Genomic DNA, 25,191 nt, shown 5'->3' on the forward strand with positions numbered 1-25,191 from the left:
GGTGTATTTTTTACAATATTAGAAATGGAGAAGATTTGATACATCACGTGGGTAAGTTTTCGAAGCGCGGGAAATGTGCTTCACCTGCGGCAAATTGTGCAGCAAACAAATCACGTCCGGCCATCGCCGTTTGGTGACCGCTAATTTACACGTAACCGGCTTGAGGATCATATCCCAACCCAGGAAATTCCTTGTCAACATTTTGCTGTGAACAACTTTGTTAACAAAAACGCGCTCCTTTACCACAGTCATCACCGAAAGTGAGCACCAATTTTCACATAATCAGTAGAGGTATCGTATCGTTTAGTATTGCTTCCAAAAACGCAACACTCCCAAATACCGTCAAATACCGATCTAATCATTTATAAAATCCTTTCATGTGGATACAAGACTAACTTTAGCGCACCACCTCTCACCAAATTTGCATTCGCTTGAACATCTACCAGGTGCAAGGAAGTAACTTTTAAGATAATTCCCTTGAAATTGTTCTACTATCAAACTTTTTTGGAAACTTGGCATAATTAACATTCATGTTATGAACATTTAAAAAATGCAATAAAAAAATGGGGCCACCGTGCTTGTTTACGCGTCAGCAGTCTCTGAAAATGGGGTCTTTTTACTGGTTGCGCGTTAAAAATTCGAATCACCTTCATACAGAATTAAGTCTTGGTTACTTGAAAGACACAAAATTTATTTTGAAAATAAAGTCTCTTTTATTTACATAAGCAGTATTGCTTACTTTACGCCGTTTTGATTGTATGGTTGTGGAAATAGTGCACTCTTTGGGACAGTTCCGTGGTTAGCTTGAAGTCCTCGCCTTGGCCAATACACCAAGAACGGAACTGTTTTCCAAAAAAAACATGTTCTACTATCAAACTTCTTTTCTTCTTCAAATAAGTTTTTTTATTAGACTGTTCTTAGCAAATACCTGAAAAAAAATCGGGGGTCATCGTGCTCGTTTGAGAGAAAAGGAGCATTTATTTCGCTATCGGGCTAAGTTTGAGGGAAATCTCTTACGTTTTGTACGTGCACGTGCTCATGTGCGCTCACTAATGACGCAAAAATCGTGCGCAACAGGGATGCGCAATGCAATACTAAGGAATTACCTTAAAAGGCAACCACAATTCCACCCCAAAAGTACTTTAGATGAAAAAGCGGTACTTCTATATTTTACGAGAACTTAATACCACGAGATCCTCAGCGCTAGCTCGAAGACTTATTCAAGCTGCATAATCTTGTTTCTACGTTACGTCCATCTGTTAAGTCACAACAATTTTCAAGTAACGTTATCGCCGAAAAGTTGGTGGTCGAAGACAAAAAACCCTTCGTTAGATTCTCACATTATTGTCACCTCGGATTTACGAGATCGGTTTCAAACCATCTATATGCCCACAGGTCCCCACAGAACAATGCCTCTGGAAAGAGGAAATGATTAAAACAATGTATCTCCCAAGGAAGTAATATTCTTACGCGCAAGCAGAGAACGCATGTTATATGAGTCAAATGAGTCAACGAGTCATGAGTCAATGGACTCACAGTCAATATAGCAATAATTTGTTGATTAAGCCTAAGCCCTCGTTTCGGTGATTAGGCCTAAGCACTCTTTGAAATTTTATTTTTCCTTTTATGGTTTAATTAACTTCACTAACTCTTTGACTCATTGACTCCTTGACTCATTTACTCATAAATACTCGACACTCGCGCAAGCAACGTTGTTTCTTCAGTATAATTACTTCGAAAATGCTATGTTGCTTTACACCAAGGTAAATGAGCATTACCCTATTAAATGCCAACAAAGGCAGCAATAGTGTAGTTTAATTTAACAAAATTCGCTTTACGGTGACTCCGTCTCAAGACCGCGAAAAGTCCATGTTGTGACATATTTTGCGTGACAAAGTAAAGGTGCTCGCACAGTAGGGGTCTTTTTGCAGCTACAGGACCCTGGAACATGCAGCAGTTTTAAAATCATATTCCATACATATAACGTGGCATAGAGCGGGAACCTATAGCGGGGACACTTAGCACCTACCAAATCACAACATGTACACAAAGAACAAACTGCGCCGTAAGCATGTCCCCAGGACATCTATCCATTTTACTCACAAACTACGGGGCATTTTACATGCATGTGTACCGGGGACATGCAGCGGGTACAAAATCACAACCAACAGACAATTAAGTACAGCAGCGGGAACACGTCCCAGGGACTTGTAGCAGAGGTAAATTGCTGTTTCGTTCACACGAGGAGGGCTGTAGCAGGCGCCTGTATCGGACGCGCGCGGCAGGGACAACATCAAATTGCGCACATACATTCGCTAATGCAGCCATTACATGTCCCGGGGACATGAAGCCGCAGTCAAATCCCGTTCCATACATACGAGAGGAAATGTAGCAGGCACTTTTATACGGAGCTCACAGCAGGGACAAAACGTATTTACGCGCACACACTCGCAACTGCAGTTATTGCGTGTCCCAGAGACATGTACCCACAAGGTGTCGCATTGTCTGAGTTCTTCGTGCCACACGATTTCACACCTATGTTTTGTCACTGCAACATGTCTCGCCGAAATTCATTTGGTCGAACTTCATGCGGCATGTTGCAGCAACGAATGTTGCAAAAAGGACGATTTTTATCGTGTGAACAGCTCGGAAGCGTGCGTCTGCAGCTTTTTACTACAGATTGAACCAATCACAGACAGCAAAGAAACGGCAATACAATACTTTAATGCTTACGTACTTGCGATAAACACACAACTGGACGAAAATAGATGGATAATTACATTGTTTTGGAATGCAATAAATACGGAAACAACGTTTTAAACGAAGTCAGTCAAGTTATGACCCGGCTGAGCTATGGAGAGCAGGGAAGGGAAAAGGAAGAAGTTGCTGAAATATCGGGCGGCTCAGTATGGAGTGCATCCACGACACGAATGCTGATTTCATATTACAAGGAAAATCCTATATTATGGGACAAGCGATTGAAAGATAATGGAAACAAAACAAAGACAAAGAAAGCAATGGCGACACTTATTGCTCGGTTTGAAGAGCTACCAAGAACGTGCTAGAATCCCCTCCCACAACTTCTAATAGTCTACCCCAAAATTGGCAAATTGAAAAGTAACGCAATGGCATCAATCTATTTTATTTGTTTGTTGCAGACCCTCATTTCTTTTTACCAGAACAACAAGTGCCTATGGAACTACAATATCCCCTAGTTTCACACGAACAGCAACAAAGGCCTACTCTTGGATTCGCCTTGTTAAAGAGCTGGAGAGTAAGTATACCAAAGAGGACATTCAGAAAAAGCGGAAGAGCCTGCTCAAGGTCTATAGGCAAGAACACGGAAAAGCCCAAAAGAAACCATCCGGTTCAGGTACCAATGACGTGTATCAGTCTTCATGGGAGTTTTACGCGCATCTTCAGTTCACCAACAGCATTTGCGATGACACAGAGGACAATATCGACACGATATCCGGTCCCTCGTCAGCCAAAAAAAGAAAGAAATACCGACATGACATTGAAAACAAGAAACTAGAATTATTTGAGCAAGCAGTAGTGGCGATTAAAGCGCCCCACCATGCTACCGGCGACTCCCCGGCGCACGAGACCAACGAAGCGCATGTATTTGGAAAATACGTTGGATTAACATTGTCCAAGCTGGCTCCAAATTCAACTCAACGTGGATTTAGTAGAGTTGACTATCCTTCTAGCCTCGCTTCTGGCTTGAGCTACAGTGACACCAGCTATGCTAGCGCTTCCAACATCACTCTGCCTTGGTTTAACCCATATTTCCATGGTAGTACACATATGCAGTCTGCCGAACAGCCGTCACGACCATCCTTAGGTGTTGAAAGCTCTCACAGGAACCAAGCATTCCCGCCGGACTTCGATTAGAAAACAGAAAAGTCAAAGTAAAAAAGGGCGATTTGGTGGATACCCTGATTATGTACAATGCATTTGTTCCTGTAAATTACATGATTAAAAAATCAAATGACAGCAAACGTTTTTCTTTTTACTAGCAAATAAATATTTTTAACGTAAATCGGTTTCTATGTTGTGTTATGATCATCATTTTTGCAAACTACAAACTCTGCTCTCGCTTGAATGCATACTACGCAAATTACATGTTAACTGTCACAATGCCATAGTCAACACATTAATTACGATTGTACGTACATGTTTGGTCTCTAAAAAGGACTCAAAGCCACTAAAGTCCACACATTTTCCTTTGCCACGGCACATCGCCTTCATCATTGAACCACCTTGTATATTCCTGGCGCATTTCTTGGGCGCCTCTGTTGTAACTGTGCTTAAAGGGATGGCTGAAGGGATACAAGTGATTCCAGAGGAGAGTCGTCTCTCCAAGTGCCTGGGATGATTTCCCCGGTTACAGGATTTTCGTTGTCAGTCAGACCGGGAGGGCAGTACACATTCCTGCTGAATCTGTCGCTGTTCAGCCAGTTGTGAAGCGTTAGTACGGCCATCGCTATTTTCTTTACCTTGACAGAGCTCAAAAGGAAGGGGGCTCGAAAACAGCGCCATCTATTGGCTAGGATTCCCAGGATATTCTCGGAAATCCTTCGTCCTCGAGATATCCGATAGTTAGCAATTCTTTCCTCGACTGTAAGGCTCTTTCAAGGATGCCGCTTCAGCATGTGGCTTGCCAAAGAAAACGCCTCGTCTGCTGTTATGACAAAAGGAACTGCCTTTGCTAGCCCCGGGTAATCGGCAAGGAGGAGGTATGTTAAGCAGATTGTCTGGGCTGTCAAAAGCCTTCTTCAGTGAGCACCGTGCCCATGCGTGTCCATCTGAGTTCCGCCCGTTGGTGCCTACATCTGCATAGAGGCACTCGTAACTCTGTCCCGACATGATCAACGCAATAACACTTTCATTCCCTTTGCAGTCGTGGAAATAGAAACCAGCATTTGGGGGCTTCTGGATCAAAATCCGTTTTCCGTCTATAGCACCAATGTTATTTGGAATATTCCACTTAGAGTATAATAATGCTGCAATTTCGCGCCAGTTTTTAACGGTGTTGGGCGTTTTGTAAGTGTTGTCTTCCCAAAACTTGGTAAATCGCGTCGCACACTTCCATTACAATCTGAGACACAGTACTCTTTCCAATCCGAAACTGAAAGGAAAGGGACTTAAACGTCTCTCCTGTTGCCAAGTATCTGATACCGAGGGCAAGTCTTTCGTTTGGCGCAATAGATGTCCTCATATGGGTCTTTTGCTTTGTTAAAAGGGGCCCTACAACCTCCACTAATTCTCAAAACAGGGTGTGATAGGCCCCCAATTCCTCTCTTCGTTTTATCCACTCGCGAGTCCACACTCGTCGTTCGATAGTGGCAGGAGGGTCGTCGTCTAAAAGCTGCATCAAAATCAGCAACATGAACTTACGCTTTAATTCTGGCAACTTCACGCACCGCCATCATGACTAGTCAATGGCGACGTTTAAAACGTTGCTTCCGTATTTATTGCATTCCAAAACAATGCAATTATCCATCTATTTTCGTCCAATTGTGTGTTTATCGCAAATATTGTATTGCCGTTTCTTTGCTGTCTGTGATTCAGTGGTTAAATCTGTATTAAAACTGCAGATGCACGCTCCCGAGCTGTTCACACGATAAAAATCGTCCTTTTTGCAACATTCGTTGCTGCAACATGCCGCATGAAGTCCGACCAAATGAATTTCGGCGAGACATGTTGCAATGACAAAACATAGGTGTAAAATCATGTGGCACGAAGAACTCAGACAATGCGACACCTTGTGGGTACATGTCTCTGGGACACGCAATAACTGCAGTTGCGAGTGTGTGCGCGTAAATACGTTTTGTCCCTGCTGTGAGCTCCGTATAAAAGTGCCTGCTACATTTCCTCTCGTATGTATGGAACGGGATTTGACTGCGGCTTCATGTTTCCGAGACATGTGTAATGGCTGCAGTTGTGAATGTATGTGTGCAATTTGATGTTGTTTCTGCTGCACGCGTCCGATACAGGCGCCTGCTACAGCCCCCCTAATGTGAACGAAACAGTAATTTACCTCTGCTACAAGTCCCTGGGACGTGTTCCCGCTGCTGTGCTTAATTGTCTGTTTGTTGTGTGTGTACATGTTGTGATTTGGTAGGTGCGTCGTGCCCCCGCTATAGGTTCCCGCTCTATGCCACGTTATATGTGCGGAATATGATTTTAAAACTGCAGCATGTTCCAGGGTCATGTAGCTGCAAAATGACCCCTAGTGTGCGAGCACCTCAAGAAAGAACCTGGGCTTCGATTGGGAACCTACGCGTTAGTTTGAGGCCCGCTTGGTTTGTGTTGCTTTGAGGTACGCGATACACGTGCTTTTCCCACGACGGTCAACTCGAGGAGTCAGGACAGAATTTTCCACCCCGTGGACGTGATTTGAAAAATCTGAAGTGGAAAACCGGAGCGCAAAAACTCTAAATACCGCTTAACGGGATAAAACTATCCTTCCTAAACGCGTGACTAGGGACGCATCTTTTTAAAATGACATGAAGTCAAATCCCTAACCTATCATCAAAAAATTCAACCCGTTTCTTCTTCAATTTTCAGGAACAAGTCCGGGAATGGAGAGAGATGTGAGTACTACCTACCAACCTTAAGCTGTTTAACAGTGTTGTTCATTACATTTCAGCGAGATGATGCACCGAATGTCCAAGTATCAACTTTTATTTAAGCAATTATTAAAGTGCTAAAGAGAAGGTCATTTTATGCTCTGCTTGCACAAATGACACAGAGACAGGCATTCAAATATTACTTCTTTGCTGGTATATTGGATTTTTGTGGCATTGCATGAAAGACCTTGAGAAATTATCGAGACAGCAGAAAAGACCCCGTTATTTTTTTGTGAGGTACTGACTCGACGCACTCGCTAAAGAATACAGGAATTCAAGCAAACAGAAGTGTTTAGGTTCCTGTTTCACAATTTAGAATTTCACGAGCTTTCAAATTTAAGCCATGTGGACAAGATTCTCCACAGCTAATAAGCTAAAAATAATGAAAGTTAATGAAGCAGCAGTATTGAAGGGGTAAGTTGTACAGGCCGTGTGTTTAACATGCCCTCATTTTCATCAAAGGGCGGGGATTCCGGTTATGCACTCGTAACCATTTCAGGCAGCTATATGCTTTTCTGCGATTCTACTTTTGCCACGTGCAAACAGTAGTGTGTTCACATATCACTCTCAAATTAATTGTATTCAACTACTACTGTGCTCGTTTGTTGTCACATAAGCCCAGCCAGTGTTTAATTTTAATTTTAAAAAATGATATGATTGTGCTGAATTTGAAGAGCGATGTTTCGAAAACAAATCCCTTACGTGTATTTGTAGGAAACGAATGTGCTGAACTTAGAGACATCCTGTTTCAGTGACTTTATATTCTAGATTATGATTGTCTCTACTTTGTTACTGCTTCCCCTGTTTTCATACCTATCATTTACTCCCTCAAAATAAATTTAAGACATACGAACCAACTCTTTGAAGATATGTTTCGGCATTACTCATGCCATCATCAATTTACATCTACAAGCTTTTCTCTCTTGTATACAAAATTACTACTGGAAAACTATAATTATTTTTATCTTTTTTTTATATTCACAGCTGGAAAATGACACAGATGTACCATTCAGCAATGAAGAAACTGGGTAAAAATCATTATAGTTATAGAGTGTGTAACGGAACAATGAGTGCATTATACATGTAATAACTTATTATGTGGGAAAATAACACCAATGTGTTATTTCTGCTGGTTTTCACTATTAACAGTGCAGTTCTTTGGCAAAGTTGCAAAAAAATCCCCTCACAGCTGCTTCTGTTACAGAAAGTCACCAAAAGAAGTTAAATTGAGAGAATATAGAAGGTTCTATTGGCACTATTCAAAGTAATATTTACAAGAAATAAATGGAACATAAAATTCTCCATTGACTGAATGTAACGTGTGTACTAATAATCTTTTCGTCGCGTAATAAATTGGTCTAGACAACCTTTATTGATGTTTACATAATTAGCACAACATCCATTTCAAATTTATGGTCTAACTGTAGCAATAACCGAAATAGAGAAAGGATCCCCACACTTTCCTGGACAATTCAAGCAATAATTATTGTCTCCTAGATAGACACCTGAAAAACTGCATCTCGGGTTGACATAGGGTCAAAGATATCTGCTTTCATAGTCTTCAAAAAGAAGATGTTGCCAATCGAGAGAAAATTGTCCGGTGACAGGGAAGAGGCTGCATGGATAGAGAGAAGAGCACACACAACTAATAATAATGATAACAATAATAATAATATTCCGCACAGCAAACTTTGAGGAATTTGAATACCTAATATTGCATCTATCCTTCAGCACTTTTATCTTTGAAGTAACAAACCATTTCACAGATTGCTTACACATCAAACTGCAAACATTCTGTCACTACAGGCTATACCTGCAAAGCTGACCTAGTGCTGTATGCAGATAGACCATTAGGAGACATGAATGACACTCCACCATAAATAATAGACACAGAAAAAAGAGAGCTAGTAGTTGCTGTTGTTGTTATTAATATTGTTATTGTTATTGCTGTTGTTGCTGTTGCTGTTATTATTATTATTATTATTATTATTATTATTATTATTATTATTATTATAAGCAAAACTTTCAAGAATAAATAGTTATTATTCCAGTTAAAAGTAAATAATAAAAATGAAATATAATAAAAACAGTACAACAAATTTATTTTCCCACAGCCAAAACTACGTACATGTAGTAGAGATGCCAAGCTTAGAGGTAAGAACTAAAAAAATATCAAAATGATGCAGGTCGTACTGTACATATCAGTGACTTACCTATATCCTATGATACTATTACGTACGTTAAGGTGTGTGCTGGTGATGTAGTATTCTACTGTTGTTGTTGTTTATTAATTTGGCCATCAATAATAATTATTGAGCAATTTGTTCTAAAACATAACACCACCATCCACAAGGCAAAGATATGGGACTCACAAGTTCATAATTTACTGTAATGCACTACAGCGGTACTGAGAAAGCTACTGTCTAAAGATTTTACTATAATTATTTTTTTATCTTTTTTACTTATATTCACAGCTGGAAAATGACACAGATGTACCATTTGGCATTGAAGAAACTGGGTAAAAATCATTACAGTTATACAGTGTGTAATAGAACAATGAGTGCATTATACATGTAATAACTTATTATGTGGGAAAATAACACCAATGTGTTATTTCTGCTGGTTTTCACTATTAACAGTGCAGTTCTTTGGCAAAGTTGCCCAAATTCCCCTCACAGCTGCTTCTGTTATAGAAATACACCAAAAGAAGTTAAATTGAGAGAATAAAGAAGGTTCTATTAGCATTATTCAAAGTTATATTTACAAGCCATAAAATGGAACATAAAATTTTCCACTGACTGAATGTAATGTGTATACTAATAATCTTTTAGACACGTAATAAATTGGTCTAGACAACCTTTATTGATGTTTATATAATTAGCACAACATCCATTTCAAATTTATGGTCTAACTGTAGCAATAACCGCAAGAGAGAAAGGATCCCCACACTTTCCTGGACAATTCAAGCAATAATTATTGTCTCCTAGATAAACACCTGAAAAATTGCATTAAAAAAGATGTTGCCAATCGAGAGAAAATTGTCCGGTGACAGGGAAGAGGCTGCATGGATAGAGAGAAGAGCACACACAACTAATAATAATGATAACAATAATAATAATATTCCGCACAGCAAACTTTGAGGAATTTGAATACCTAATATTGCATCTATCCTTCAGCACTTTAGTGTTTGAAGTAACAAACCATTTTAAAGATTGTTTACACACCAAACTGCACGGAGTGGATACTGTCAGCCGAGGAGAACATTCTGTCACTACAGGCTATACCTGCAAAGCTGACCTGGTGTTGTATGCAGACAGCCCATTCGGAGACATGAAATGACATTCCACCATAAATGATAAACACAGAAAAAAAAGCTAGTAGTTGCTGTTGTTGCTATTATTATTGTTATTGTTATTATTATTATTGTTATAATAATAATTATTATTAGTATTATTATTATTATAAGCAAACCTTTCAAGAAAAAATATTTACTATTCCAGTTAGAAGTAAATAATAAAAATGAGATATAATAAAAACAGTACAAAACATTTATTTTCCCACAGCCACTACGTACATGCAGTAGAGGTGCCCAGCTTAGAGGTAAGAACTAAAAAAATATCAAAATGATGCAGGTCGTACTGTACATATCAGTGACTTACCTATATCCTATGATACTATTACGTACGTTAAGGTGTGTGCTGGTGATGTAGTATTCTACTGTTGTTGTTGTTTATTAATTTGGCCATCAATAATAATTATTGAGCAATTTGTTCTAAAACATAACACCACCATCCACAAGGCAAAGATATGGGACTCACAAGTTCATAATTTGAAGCACTACAGCGGTAATGAGAAAGCTACTGTCTAAAGATTTTACTATAATTATTTTTTTATCTTTTTTTTTATATTCACAGCTGGAAAATGACACAGATGTACCATTCAGCAATGAAGAAACTGGGTAAAAATCATTATAGTTATAGAGTGTGTAACGGAACAATGAGTGCATTATACATGTAATAACTTATTGTGTGGGAAAATAACACCAATGTGTTATTTCTGCTGGTTTTCACTATTAACAGTGCAGTTCTTTGGCAAAGTTGCCCAAATTCCCCTTACAGGTGCTTCTGTTATAGAAATACACCAAAAGAAGTTAAATTGAGAGAATAAAGAAGGTTCTATTAGCATTATTCAAAGTTATATTTACAAGCCATAAAATGGAACATAAAATTTTCCACTGACTGAATGTAATGTGTATACTAATAATCTTTTAGACACGTAATAAATTGGTCAAATTGACAACCTTTATTGATGTTTAATTACCACAATATCCATTTCAAATTTATGGTCTAACTGTAGCAATAACCGAAATAGAGAAAGGATCCCCACACTTTCCTGGACAATTCAAGCAATAATTATTGTCTCCTAGATAGACACCTGAAAAACTGCATCTCGGGTTGACATAGGGTCAAAGATATCTGCTTTCATAGTCTTCAAAAAGAAGATGTTGCCAATCAAGCGAAACTTGTCCGGTGACAAGGAAGAGGCTGCATGGATGGAGAGAAGAGCATACAAAACTAATAATAATAATAATAATAATAATATTCCATACAGCAAACTTGAGGAATTTGAATACATGATATTGCATGTATCCTTCAGCACTTTTATCTTTGAAGTAACAAACCATTTCACAGATTGCTTACACATCAAACTGCACCGAGTGAATACTGTTAGCCGAGGAGAACATTCTGTCACTACAGGCTATACCTGCAAAGCTGACCTAGTGTTGTATGCAGACAGACCATTAGGAGACATAAATGACACTCCACCATAAATAATAGACACAGAAAAAAAAAGCTAGTAGTTGCTGTTGTTGCTATTATTATTGTTATTGTTATTATTATTATTGTTATTGTTATTATTATTATTGCTATTATTATCGTTATTATTATTATTATAAGCAAAACTTTCAAGAATAAATATTTATTCTTCCAGTTAAAAGTAAATAATAAAAATGAAATATAATAAAAACAGTGCAACAAATTTATTTTCCCACAGCCAAAACTACGTACATGTAGTAGAGGTACCCAGCTTAGAGGTAAGAACTAAAAAATATCAAAATGATGCAGGTCGTACTGTACATATCAGTGACTTACCTATATCCTATGATACTATTACGTACGTTAAGGTGTGTGCTGGTGATGTAGTATTCTACTGTTGTTGTTGTTTATTAATTTGGCCATCAATAATAATTATTGAGCAATTTGTTCTAAAACATAACACCACCATCCACAAGGCAAAGATATGGGACTCACAAGTTCATAATTTACTGTAATGCACTACAGCGGTACTGAGAAAGCTACTGTCTAAAGATTTTACTATAATTATTTTTTTATCTTTTTTACTTATATTCACAGCTGGAAAATGACACAGATGTACCATTTGGCATTGAAGAAACTGGGTAAAAATCATTACAGTTATACAGTGTGTAATAGAACAATGAGTGTATTATACATGTAATAACTTATTGTGTGGGAAAATAACACCAATGTGTTATTTCTGCTGGTTTTCACTATTAACAGTGCAGTTCTTTGGCAAAGTTGCCCCAATTCCCCTTACAGGTGCTTCTGTTATAGAAATAAACCAAAAGAAGTTAAATTGAGAGAATATAGAAGGTTCTATTAGCACTATTCAAAGTAATATTTACAAGCCATAAAATGGAACATAAAATTCTCCATTGACTGAATGTAACGTGTGTACTAATAATCTTTTCGTCGCGTAATAAATTGGTCTAGACAACCTTTATTGATGTTTACATAATTAGCACAACATCCATTTCAAATTTATGGTCTAACTGTAGCAATAACCGAAATAGAGAAAGGATCCCCACACTTTCCTGGACAATTCAAGCAATAATTATTGTCTCCTAGATAGACACCTGAAAAACTGCATTAAAAAAGATGTTGCCAATCGAGAGAAAATTGTCCGGTGACAGGGGAGAGGCTGCATGGATAGAGAGAAGGGTACACATAACTAATAATAATAATATTCCGCACAGCAAACTTGAGGAATTTGAATATCTAATATTCCTTGTCCTTCAGCACTTTAGTGTTTGAAGTAACAAACCATTTTGCACGGAGTGAATACTGTTAGCCGAGGAGAACATTCTGTCACTACAGGCTATACCTGCAAAGCTGACCTAGTGTTGTATGCAGACAGACCATTAGGAGACATGGAATGACATTCCACCATAAATTATAAACACAGAAGAAAGAGAGCTAGTTGTTGTTATTATTATTATTATTATTATTATTATTATTATTATTATTATTATTATTATTATTATTATTATTATTATTGTTATTATTATTATTATTATTGTTATTTTTATTGTTATTATTATAGTTATAACAATAATAATAATAATAATAACTATAACAATAACAATAATAATAACAATAATAATAATAATAACAATAGCAATAACAATATTAATAATAATAATTATATAATAATAATAATTATTATTATTATTATTATTATTAGAGCAAGTTTCCATTGAGTGTAGTAAAACCAAAACCAAAGTAAGTACTTTGCCCAATCAAAAAGGACAGAGACAATCCAGTAAACCAATCAAAACGCGAAGAAATTACACATAGCCGCACAAAGCCCGGGAAAATGTGCATGCGCAAGCCACAATTGGTTTCGGTTTCACTTTTGATTAGTTGAAAAATTTGTGCGAGAACTTTGAATCAATCATTGAGTGAAGTAATGCAAAACCAATGCAATTCGCTTATTACTTTAGACACTAAAGTGAAAACAGCTCTATTATTATTATTATTATTATTATTATTATTTACAACCCTTTGCCAAGTTATAATTATGGTGGCTCAGATAACCAAAATGAATTCTGTGGATTTCAAAACCAGTTCCCAAAACTGACTGAACTTTAAACTTATTTATTATCTTTTTTAGTTAATAATTATAATAGTCAATTGAGACACCTGCTTTGAAATGACAATAATTGTTACTTCAAAACAGGTGCCTCAATTGACTATAACCTTAATTAAAACAATATTATTTTAGTGACATTGATAAATTTTATTTTATTATATTAAATGATAGATAGAGGGTTAATTGATGCACACTTACAACCAATATACTTTGAATCACTTACACAAATTCATATAGGTACATGTAATGCAGACGTATAACATAAGTTGGTAATAAATGATAATGAAATAATGTGGGTCATTCCACGGCATTTCACATGTTGTGGAATCTACATGTAAACTGAGAGTTTTTGTTTTGACATAATCTTGAAATCTACACTACAGAGCAAAATCTAATGAAAGGTATAACAATAATAATGATGATGATGATAATAACAACTTTATTGGATTGACAAAATTACTGGGAAAGTTTACATTGTGGTCTAAAAAATAAAAAAACATTAAAAAAAACAGATTTATAGAAGTAGAAGTAAATAAAAAACTATATAATATAATAATCTATAACTATTTAATTCTTTACATAATTTAAATTATTAAAAAGGTCTATTAATAATAAAATGATTGAGCCTGGAATTAGTTTCTAAATTGCAATTATTAATGTGTTTTCTAAAACTCCTTAATGTTATTAGGCTTTTGCTACTTAATAATTATCTAATGAATTCCATGGTTGACTACCACTCACATGAAAAGTACGGTGACCAGATTTTGTACAAAAGAGAGGAATGAAAAAAAGATGTTTGTTGATGCCATAGTATTATGTCTATGCTTATCATTTACAGAAGAAGTATACTCTTTAAAATAGTCGGGGCATTTGCCATTTTTAATCTTGTGCATTATGCAAAGTTTCCTTAGTCGTATGATGTTGTCAACAGGAATCCAACCTAACTTACTAAAACGTTGGACTGAAATTTCAGAAGCACTAGCTTCTAAAATTAACCTACAGTACAGCAGTACTCATATAATGGTCTAATCCATGCATTGTATAATAATTGCCTTAACGAATAGCTAAGGTATGTTTTAGCTCTTTTAAGGAAGCAGATTCTAGAGTTGAACTAATTTATGAGATAGTCAATATGATCGTCCCAGTTGAGGTGTTTATCAATCTTGACACCCGAACGTTTTTCACATTTAGCTTCTCCGACTGGAGTACCACAAAGAGATAAAAATGCTACTGCATCTGCATATGTTTCTTGTGCAAACCAGTCCTTAGATAAACATTGTATGTGCAAATTTAAAGTACTTTGATTTGTGCTAATACAGATAATTAAGAGGCCTTGTTGAATTACATGTATTTATGACTGTTGCGGAATCTGCAACATACTATAAATATAATAAGTTAAAAGTTCTCTGAATCTGGCATTAATTGAAAACGTTGGTGTGCTTTACAGTAAAGGGGTTTTTATCTTCCTTAAAATGATGCCATATCATTCAAATTTTATTACTCACATCCCCATTAAAAGCTGTTTATTTCAAATGATGGTGCTGTTTTGGAATCTACAGTGTACATTGCAGACACTTCAACACGTACTAATTTTCTTGCACATGCAACATTTCCAACACCACGGCAGATAAAGGACAACTTTTTAAATTTCCATACCACAAAAACAGTATCATGAGAAAAACTCAATGTTATTTCTTTCGTTGAGTGAGCAAACATTTCCATAAATTTACATGATCCATCACATTGCATGTCACTTGAAATAATCTCTAAACCTGAAATAATGTCAATGTTTGTCTGGCAGCTTAAGGACATAAAATACATGTAAATAATACCCATGATCGTTATCTATTATTGTTCATTTATAAGTTCATTCCAAACCAAAGCTTGTACACTGTTTATCCTCCCATCACATTAAATAAGCATTAATTCTTAAATGACATTAATGTTGACAAGGAAAGTGCATGTGGAGAACGTCCTCAAAAATAGAGCAATTAAATGAGGCAAAAAAACACAGATCAAACCTGTCTGAACAACATCTGACAGTAACAAAGCAAGAATCTAATGCTGCCATGGCCGTTGGCTAAACAAAATCTCCTGGAGGGGAGCCAAAGTAAAAGGTGTTGAAATCCTAAATTTGGCACAATGGCTTAATTCTGGAGTTAATCATACTGCACTGCAATCGAGAAGATGGAATTTTGATTTCATAATGGGGGAACTTGTGCTGCTGGTGATGGCACATGTACTTCCTCTTCACACTGGGTGTCTGATGGTGAAAAGGCTTAGAGATCAGGTGAACTCTAATAGCAGCCATCCCTTTTGAAGAACGGAGAGTTGTTAGCAATAACCAGGCTTGAATCACTGTACGTGGCCACAGTGGACAGCAAATGTGCGTAGGATAGCCCTGCAGTTCTGCCACCCATGAGAGAGCTTAAACATGTACATGCCACGTCCTAAACTTGCAGCTTAGAGATGTACAGGACATTGATCTTTCTGCACAAGAAAAAGACCTCCTCTCCACTGGTTACCACTGCATTATTTTGTAAGATAGAATACCCACACTGTTCAGGACCAAAAAGCAACAAAGATAAGTTCATTTTGCACTTTTGTCACCAGTTTTCTATTTCCAAGTTATGTGCCTGGTTACTAAGCAACATCAGTTTTGTAGCCATATCTAAAGAGATGTAAGTCCGGACAATGCAAGATTATCTTTCTGTTCCTAACGTTAACTTGTACATCTTGTTAATGAATGTCCCCATGGAGGTAAATAAGGTATCACCACTCAATTTTAATGTTTATGCATAGGACTTATTTTCTTTTGTGCATTATTTTACAAGCAATATGCATGTACATGTGCTAAACAACTGCCAGTACGAATTGCAGAACACTTCAACTTTTCTGCTAAGAAGCCCTAACCCATTTTTACTAAATAAAACACTTTTTTCACCATTTTAAGCTCCTAACTCTGGATGCAGCCTTTACTAATGAGCAAAATTTAAACTATAGTCATGGCTTAATAAAATAAATTTACATGAACCCTCTCTCTCTCTCTCTCTCTCTCTCTTGTATAACAGAATGCAGCAGAATCATGGGCAGGTTACACAAGACACCGATGAAATGGTAAGTTATAATTAACCAAGAATGAATTAGGTTAAAAAAGAAACGGGGCAAATGCTTCTGAAACGTTGAGTTTCGCTTATAGCGACAATTTGATATATTTAATATTTTTTAATAGATACACATCAATTATGAGGAACCATTAAAATGCTGAATTAAAGTGCCCCTGTGACCAAAAACTGTTGTATAGAAATCAAAGCTACATGTAACAATTTTTACAGTCAGGTGTCAAGCAAACACACTTTAAAGATCTGACAAAAAAGGCAGTGATTTCTTTTTTTTTTTAATCACAGCGGAACTTTAAAACATCCTTACTTTCCCCAAACTTCCCCATTTTCTTAATGTTGCACTCTCCTCTCAATCAATTTGATTTCAATTTATTGCACTCAATTTCAACTTCCAATACTGTTGCGGGTTATAGGGCGTTCTCTGGCTAAGAAAAATTCCAGACTAAAGCAGTATTTAAAAACTAAGATGTAAAATTAATGTGCAAGATCAGGGCTTGAAATAATTTCCGGAGAGTCTCCGGACACGATGACCGGCTAAATTCATTTTAGCTCGGTCACGTACCGTTTCTGGCCTGTCAAATTATATAAAATAAATAACTCTTAAAACAGGGGCCCATGAACCAAAACTGGCTTATATATTTCCAAAAAAGTTGTTGCTTAGAGCTTATAGCACTTTAAAGCACTCATTGTCAACAACGGTTCTTGTTGCATTTCACCCAGGATTTCAGATCAAAGTTCCGCAAATGACAATACACAGCGACTTGCTACAACTGAAACAACTGAACAGCATGGAATTTATAATTTATTTCATTTTCAAAACGATCAAATGTGACCGGTCAACATGACCGGCAAGACGAAAGGTTGACCGGTCAACTCCCAAATCACTTCGGACATTGTCCGTTGACTGGCGGTTATTTCGAGCCCTGAAGATGGAAAATAATATATACAAAAAGGGAGTGTTAAAAAATAATTTGTAAACACGGTAAAGGGGGAAAATGCGCTAATCTACAAGAATAGAGTATTGTTTTGGCAAAGGTTTGGAATTATTGTCTGCTTCATTAGTGTTAGCAGTGTGCCAAGATTCCAAAGTTTTTCGAATTCGGAAGTTTTCCTTGTCAATTACTCTGGCATTGTTGAAGTTAATAGAGTGATTGTTACACCAAGTGTGAGCTGCAATATTAGAGCCAGTTTTAAATATTTTTACATTTCAAATGAAACTCTATTGACTTTAACAATGCCAGAGTAATTGAGAAAGGAAACTACCGAATTCGAAAAACTTTGGAATCTTGGCACACCGCTAACACTAATGAAGCAAACAATAACTCCAAACCTTTGCCAAAACAATACTCTATTCTTTTAGATTAGCGCCTTTTTTTTGCTTTTACCGTTTTTACAATTTTCAGACTCCCATTTTGTTTATATTTCCATCTCGCGCATTTACAGTTTTTAAAGGCTTTAGTCTGGAAGGCGAAAGCTTCGGTTATGAAATTTTTCTTAACCAGAGAACGCTTTTCTACATTAATACATATCCAACACCTGGTTACTCTTCTATTTTAATAATTATTGTTGGGGGTTAATTGACATGTTCTCAGCCAACAAGCATGCTAAAATGTTTACATCTATATCATTATTATTTTGAATGGTATTGAAAACATCTAGCTGCAGAGCAAAAACCTATTCAAAATCATTGAGAAAATGCTTCATCTGCCAATCCCTATTTGACATACCTTGATCTTCTCTTGTAGGGTGGAAAAGAACTCTGAACAAGAGGAGACGTTAAGATTAATTTTATATGTTTGTATAGGTAATCACATGATTTCGAGTGCAATTTGGAATAAATAAGCATGACTAAGTTTGTTCAAAGACGACCAAATTTGCACGAGCTCAGGGAAAAATTGCGCCATAATTGCGCCATCCAGGGCGTGCGCAAGATTTGATTGGTTCTGATCAAACCCTATTGTTTATTAGTATCACCCAACTAGTGGACTAATGCTAATCCTGCATTTTGATTGGCTACGTTACTAGAGGACTATTAGTAATAGTCCTCGAGTAGCAAAAAGCATGACGTTTTCTTTTGTTTTATTTCCAAATAAATATTTCTTCAACTAGCATTTTCTAACTATGTTATTGCCTTTTCTGTCCGACTAGTTGGGTGATACTAAAACAATTAGACCCCTCAGCCTCAAGGGCGACGGGTCAATAGCCCATTCGGGTTCGCCTCATGGGCTTTTGACCCGTAGCCCTTGCGGGCTACAGGTCTAATTGTTAATTAGCCAATCATAATCCAGAATTTCGATGTGTAATTTGCACTGTATTTCCCTTTTTCAGTGGTGTATTACACTTTTTGCACTTTGTTACACTTAAACTGCATTGCTGTCAGCCAATCAGAATCGAGTAATTTTTTGGATGTAAATTATTAATGAAAAGATGAAAATTGGTAATAACAAGAACAAACTTGTGAAGTTAGAAAAATGATACTGCCCCCAAAAAAATACATGTAAATATATAAATAAAATAAAATTACATCTTCAATAAATTTAATGATTGGTGTTTAATTTTCACTAAATTCTAAACAATCCTTTACCACTTACATGTATTGTATAATACTACATGTATTAGCATAATGCTGATTTGGAGATTCATCATAAGTTAAGACCACGCCGAATGCCTGGAAAAAAGATCCCCTACACAGTTACTGTTACAGTAATAAATGTCCAATACAGGACCACTGATTTAATTCACCATACACGAACACATGAACACATATTATGATCATCATGTGTGAACATTGGATTGTAAAGGAACAATATATTATTAAATTAAAGATGTGATGGAGTTTACAAAAGAGAAAGAGTTACCCGGAATTGCCATTTTTCTAAATTTTGAAAAAGCTTTGCTTCAGTTGAATGGGATTTTCTACAGTAATGTCTAAAATCTTTTATTTTTGGCCCACAGCTAAGACACTGGATCTTTTACAAAAACATTACCAGCTGCATTCTAAATGATGGCTATGCATCTGATCATTTCATACTAGAACAAGGAGTACGTCAAGGCTAAGATTTTACAAATTTTTAAATACAAGTTCAATTTGTGACAGTCGCAAGCTAATGCTAGCGCCAGTGACGCAAGAAATTATAGGCTGTAGGGTTGCTCAATGCAAAACCAGAGAATCACCTTAAGCTTTGAAAAGTCATGTAGGTATTACTTAGCTTTCAGGCTAATTCCACTTACTGACATCTTAATTACTAACATGAACTGGTCACTATCATTGAACAATGCTCAAGAAGATAAAAAAATTACATGACCAGTCATATTTTAAGAAAACAATTATTATTATGGTAACTATTCTGTGCAAGAAAATGAGGTTTTGGTCACCATACGGCCATACGACTGTCCATACGTCCACCTCTTGAGGCAACCCGCGTTTTTCAGGTGGGAACATCTTTGATATTGGGCACCCGTGTTATGATTAATTGACACCTGTCAAAATAAGGTATCCACTGACCAGTATAATTTGACCATACTGTGGGCTCAAGTTTAAAGTTCATCGAGGTCAGCTGTTTTTGCTTTCTTTAAGTTGACCCATTACTAGGTACCGGTAATGGTTTTTCATTGGATCGAAATAACACAGGATCGCCGCTTTTAGGCTTGGCTTTAGGGTATTAACCCATTGACTCCTCGGGAAGAGATGCCAGACGATTTTACTCATCAACTTGGGGCGTCCTTGGGTGCCAGAGGGGTCAATGGGTTAATGAGCACAACCCTCGAGAGAATAGTGCATTGCATGCACACCGTACAGATAAAACCAATAAGCACTTAATGACTGGTCCCAAGGGAAACAGTGAGTTTTGTTTCCCCGAGACCTCAATGTTCCCCGAGGCAAAGCCGAGGGGAACATTGAGGCACGAGGGGAAACAAAACTCACTGTTTCCCGAGGGGCCAGTCATTAAGTGTTTTGTTATACCTCCCAACTCAAAATATAGAGTTTGAAATCGTTTAGCTGCCATGACTGCATAAAAATTATTTGCTTGACGCAGCTGGCAAACAAATTTGCCGCGGTTTCAAGATGCACAACCTGATCACGTGCAAGTCCAAAGTTCAAGGTGTTGTTTCCCTAGGACGTCATTGAGTTTTGTTCGCCCTAGGGCGTCATTGAGTTTTGACCAATGGCACGTGAAACGTTCTCCTCCAATCAGGAAACGTATTTGAGTTGGGAGGTATAACAATAATTATTAATTACCCATTCATTATGACTCCTCAGGGTTCCCCATTGACGAGTAAAATTGCCTGGTGTTAGAGACAGTAAAATACTACATGTAAGTCTGGCCAGTTAAGGCCGGTTTAGGCGTCAAAGGGTTAATAGGACAGTTTTTCAGTGACTCCTGGGGGTTCCCCATTGATGACCCCATTGACGAGTAAAATCGTCTGGTGTTAAGCCGGTTTACATGTAGGCGTCAAAGGGTTATTAACTAATGAAAAATCCCCTGGCACATATCTTGCTAATCAAGAAATTGCCCTGATTCCTCGAATTATTTGTACATTTTAGCCCAAAATTGTAAATTATGTAAGTTATTAAATGCAAACATTTATACAGGCCTTCTGATATTACGCAATGGTGCGATTTCCCACAATCGACCTCAAATCGCATCCCATCGCACAATTCACGAAAAATCGCATAATTCACAAAAGGACGCACAAAATTCATAAAATGAAACATAAATCAACACGTTTCTTAGAGATTCCTGCATAAATACGCCATTTTTAAGATGATTTATCTTGGAGAAAGGCTAAAAAACCTTTGTCGGGGACCTGGTACGAGTCTCCTTCTATTGGTGCAACACAAACACGCCCTTATATACACACCACTGAAATGACATACATGTAGTTGCCTTCTCTTACAGAAGAGATTTGTGAAAAATAAGCGAAGTTGTACATGTAAGTTTTTCGGCAAAATGTAGTTTCTTTCGTTGAAAACTGAGGAAAACTTACTCATGGATAAGTTTGTTGTGAAAACGCTCGCTTTTTCTTCGACGAAGAAGGAAGTTCCCACATTCCGCCCGATCTGACAGCTCACAATCGAGCAAGAAAGTACCTCACAGGTACGCTCCACGTGGACGATGGACTGATGTTTTTCTCGTCGTGCAATATTAGGGCCTTTTATACGAGAGAAAATAAGCCGCGGCTTACTCTGGCAACGGTGTAAAAAATACGCAAAAGGAACTATTTATACGAATATAATATTATATTCCCAGGTCAATATACAAAGTAAGCCAGGGCTTGAAAAAGACGTGCACGTAGATTTTGTACCATTTATACGGGGTGAACATTCGAGTCTTCTGTAAGCCGCGGCCAGAGAAAGCCGCGGCTTATTTTCTCTCGTATAAAAGGCCCTAATGAAATGGCCCTCGTCTAAATGGGGGTATTGTGATTGACTATCTTCGGAAGTTCGTGGTTGACGAGCACCTTGATCATTCATTTGGCATGTTAGCTGTGTCCTTTCAACTTTTCAACTTTTATTTATCCCAACTATTGTCGATCGAGATACACAATTACTGTTCCTTTGTGTTCAAAATGTCTTTAGGGCAGCAAAAAAGGGTTTTTCTTAACATGAAACCGTATAAAACACGCTTAAAATTGCTGAGAAAAATCGCATAATTTACATTATTTATCGCATAATTGGCCTTTCTAATCGCACAATCTGCCCTGAAAAAACCGCATAATTTGCATTTTTTAATCGCACCCTATCAGAAGGCCTGTTTATAAGAACAATAGTCTTTGTAAGATTCTCAGCAGACAAGTGTGCGTACAGTGTCTCCTGGCGGCAGAGTATTACTGTAATATTATTATAGCCTCTCTTTGACAACAATCAGTGCCAAAAAAACACTCACCTTCAGAATATATGGTATTGTGTGTACTGGTCAGCTCAGCAGTAGGTGTCCAGGTCATCAAGTCTCATAACTTCCATTTTAACCAAAAATTCACTGATGCCTGCAAAAACCATTTAAGACAAAGCCAAATATTTAAACACAAGTAAAGACAGTACAGCATGTGCACAAAATACTAAAAATCTACAGGCACGCACTTGCGTACATGTGTACATCAATCAATCAACTTTATTTAATACACGGTAAATGGCTCAGCAAGCTGGTTTTCAGACATGCCATGTAAGAATTACAAAATATAAATGCTATAAAAAAAATACAAGAATTTCAAGATATACATGTTAAAATGACTAATGAACTAGGTATAACTTAGCGCTCAATATTTTTTAAGGTCAAAGAAATTAAACAATAGTAATAATTAGTAACAAACATAATTTACTATATAATAATACGAACAAGCCATGTAAAAATGTGCCCTGGCGATGGAAAATAAGTCCTAGGATATCACACGTTTAAAGCTTGCAAGATCCCTTATCTCACGTATTTCATTCGACAGTTGGTTCCATCCAGTTGGCAACTCGATAAGATAAAGAACGTTTAAGAAATTTGTTTTAGGTAGTGGTAATTGGAAGTCATAGTTCGAACCCCTCCAGTTATAATTGTGAACTTTTGAGGTTCTATGAAATTGCTCCTGAAGATAAGTCGGACAATTGTTATTGAATACTTTAAACATCGTAATGAACAAGTTTTCTCCCTTTCTTCTAAGTTTGACCACTCTAGAGAATTTAGCACTGCTGATGATCGAATAGAGTAATTAGCCCTAGTAATAATCCGTGCTGCTCTATTTTGTAACTTTTGTAATTTGTCAGCACGTGTTTTGGAGCAGTCACTCCATATAACATCACAATTAATAATCAAAATAAGGTTGTACACGTGAATAGTAAATTGCCTTTTTAAAGAGTCTCTTGATTGTCAGTTAATTTTCTAGCTAAATCAGTACAACATTCGCAAGCCATTCGAGACTTTAGATGAAATATGTTTGATCTGATCACCCAGGTTAGCATTTCATCAATATGAACCCCTATAACTTAGTAGAAGGTTTATGTTCAATTGGCCAATCATCCATCTTTAAATTCATGAATTTAGCTTTTGTCAAGTTTTGCCAACAACCAATAGTCATATAACTAATTTTGGAGGTATTGCAGCTTAATTTGTTTGTCTGAAGCCAATCATGTACTGCAGCTAAATCACTATTTAAGGAACATTCAATTGTGGATATATCTTCATGAGCCATAGTTATATACGTATCATCAGCAAACATACCAGTTGTTGTATGTTGTAGACATTTTGGAAATCGTTTATATAAATTATAAACAAAAATGGCCCAAGTATAGAACCTTGGGGAATGCCACATGATACATATTGTTCTGTGGATAAGACTCCATTTACGTAATTTGTGTTCTTACTATCAATCAAATATGATTTAAGCAACTGAAGAGCATTGCCATGACACCGTAACAAGAAAGTTTACGTAGTAAGATGTTATGGTCTACAGTGTGAAAGGTTTTCTTTAAATCTATAAAGACACGACCATTAAGTTTACCAGCATCCATATTGGTAAGCCAAAGGTTTACTGCACTCATCAAAGCTGCACAGGTTGAATGATTTGGCCTAAATCCAGATTAAGAGTCTGTCAAAAGATTTCCCGCATGGAAATAATCTAACAGCTGAGTATGCATGACCCTCTCTATAATTTTTGATATGGCAGGTTGAATAGAAATCGGACTACAGTTGTTTGGAATATTTCTTTCATCGGACTTAAAAATAGGATGTACTTTTGCCTTTTTCCAATCATCAGGAAATATTCCAGTCTCCAACACTTGATTTATAATATCACATATAGAATTTGAGATGTATGGACTACAAAGCTTTAGAAGTCTGCTAGAAATATTATCCAATCCGCAACTTACCGAGGGTTTGAGTTTAGTGATCAGGCTGTGAATGTACCCTTCACTTACAGGGCGAAAATAAAAATTTGAGTCGGTTCTATTTAAAAAGTCCTCTGGTTGAAAAGCAGTGTCTGGAATGCCAGATGCCAGTTTACTACCTATAGGGAACAAAAGTGGTTATTCATTTGCTCAGCTATATCTTGCTTTTCTATAAAATCTTTGCGCTCACAAGCAAGTTCATTTATTACTGTCACTTTACAATCGAGTCTCAGGGAACTATTTATTACCTTCCAAGTTTCTTTACGATTACCACTATGCTTCTTAATGCTCTCATTAAAGAAGTTAGTCCTGGCTTCCCTAATACTAGCGTTTACGTCGTTTCGTGACTTTTTATAATCATTCCACATTTGATGAGAATTCTGCTTGACTGCTTGCTTTTTTAGAAAATCACGCTTTCTCATCTTCTGCCTCAGTTCGGATGATATCCACGGTGAGGATTTACTTTTCACTTTTCTTTTCCTTATCGGGGCATGTTTATTTGAAATTTCCAGAAACAGAGATTTCCAAACTTCCCTCATTTCGTTTGGATCATCCAAAAGAGAAGCAAGATGGAAAGGTGTCTCTTTTATGTCATCAATGAATGCTTCTCTGT

At 36.9% G+C, this 25,191-nt stretch overlaps 1 protein-coding gene, 1 long non-coding RNA gene and 2 pseudogenes across 2 annotated transcripts in view; 2 read left to right on the forward strand and 2 right to left on the reverse strand.

Moving 5' to 3' along the window:
- Positions 1 to 25,191, reverse strand: part of LOC138059834 (probable methyltransferase-like protein 15 homolog) — a 182,579-nt gene that overhangs the window by 47,018 nt on the left and 110,370 nt on the right. The window contains exon 2 of the mRNA XM_068905470.1: positions 18,436 to 18,467. The gene's annotated coding sequence lies outside the window, so the exon portion shown is untranslated. The remainder of the gene's footprint in view (positions 1 to 18,435; positions 18,468 to 25,191) is intronic.
- LOC138059669 (uncharacterized) lies at positions 3,126 to 3,894 on the forward strand (annotated as a pseudogene).
- On the reverse strand, positions 4,208 to 6,112 carry LOC138059670 (uncharacterized; annotated as a pseudogene).
- Positions 14,733 to 18,512, forward strand: LOC138059840 (uncharacterized). The gene is made up of 3 exons (XR_011134259.1): positions 14,733 to 16,355; positions 16,658 to 16,703; positions 18,454 to 18,512. It is a non-coding gene; the product is annotated as an uncharacterized lncRNA (long non-coding RNA).

This window comes from Montipora capricornis, chromosome 8, assembly GCF_036669925.1.
Source record: "Montipora capricornis isolate CH-2021 chromosome 8, ASM3666992v2, whole genome shotgun sequence".
NCBI classification, from domain to species: Eukaryota; Metazoa; Cnidaria; class Anthozoa; order Scleractinia; family Acroporidae; genus Montipora; species Montipora capricornis.